The sequence below is a fragment of the Chrysochloris asiatica genome, unplaced genomic scaffold (assembly GCF_000296735.1).
Source record: "Chrysochloris asiatica unplaced genomic scaffold, ChrAsi1.0 scaffold00003, whole genome shotgun sequence".
NCBI classification, from domain to species: Eukaryota; Metazoa; Chordata; class Mammalia; order Afrosoricida; family Chrysochloridae; genus Chrysochloris; species Chrysochloris asiatica.
The window spans coordinates 10,692,596-10,693,663 of NW_006408521.1; the positions used below are offsets into that span (position 1 = coordinate 10,692,596).

Below are 1,068 nucleotides of genomic sequence, written 5' to 3' on the forward strand. Positions count from 1 at the left end.
GCCAAAAAGAAAGGATCAACATTCAACCATTTCAAGAGGTAGCATAGGATCAAGAATGGATGGTACTGAAGGAAGACGACCAAGCTGCATCAGTATTGGAGAAAGACTATAACATGTAATATGCCATTGATACAACCTTGCTGGAAGAGAGGAAGACTTGAAATACTTACTGATGATGATCAACAACTATATGGCAGAGATGGTGAAGGATCTCAAGATGTCTGGGCGAAAACTTGCTCTAAAAACCATTGACTGGATAGCTTTTGGGGAGAAACCAGAAGGCTACTGCTAACTCCCTGAAATCTTGGAATGAAATCCTCACCTCTAGGTTGGTTACTCTACCTGAGGCACCGCCAGCTTTTGACTGGGCTTACTATAAGGCCAAAGTGCCCAAGGCTGGCTTAGTGGATGACTTTGAGAAGAAGTTTAAAGCCCTGAAGATCCCATTGCCGGAAGATAAGTTTACTGCCCTGGTGGACACTGAAGAAAAAGGAGATGGGAAGAGCTGTGCTGAGTTTGTGTCTCTTTCAAAGACTGGGATTGGGGAATACGAGAAACAACTGGAGAAGATGAGGAACATTATTCCATTTGACCAGATGACCATTGATGACTTCAACGAAGTCTTCCCTGAAACCAAATTAGACAAGACCAAGTATCCCTATTGGCCTCATTAGCCAATTGAAAATTTAGAAAATTGAGCCTGAGAGGAGGCTCTGGTCCTGACATGACAAACTCTGAACAGTAAAACTGTGAATCATTAAAACAAAAAACTATATGGATTTCACCTCAATGTGAAGTAAACAAAATTACAACTGGACGAATAAATAATATCATGATAAATGGAGAAAAGACTAAAGTTGTTAAAGATTTCATTTTGCTTGGATCTGCAATCAACACTCATGGAAGAAGCAGTCAAGAAATCAAGTATTGTATTACATTAGACAAATATGCTGCAAAAGATCTCTTTAAAATGTTCAAGAGCTGAGGACTAATGTACACCTGATCCAAGCCATGGTATTTTCAATAGCCTCGTATGCATGTGAAAGTTGGATAATAAATAAGGAAGAC

General features: G+C 39.7%; 1 pseudogene; it reads left to right on the forward strand.

The window, feature by feature from the left end:
- The first annotated feature begins 217 nt into the window (after nucleotides 1–217).
- Nucleotides 218–698, forward strand: LOC102834595 (annotated as a pseudogene).
- Nucleotides 699–1,068: the final 370 nt, after the last annotated feature.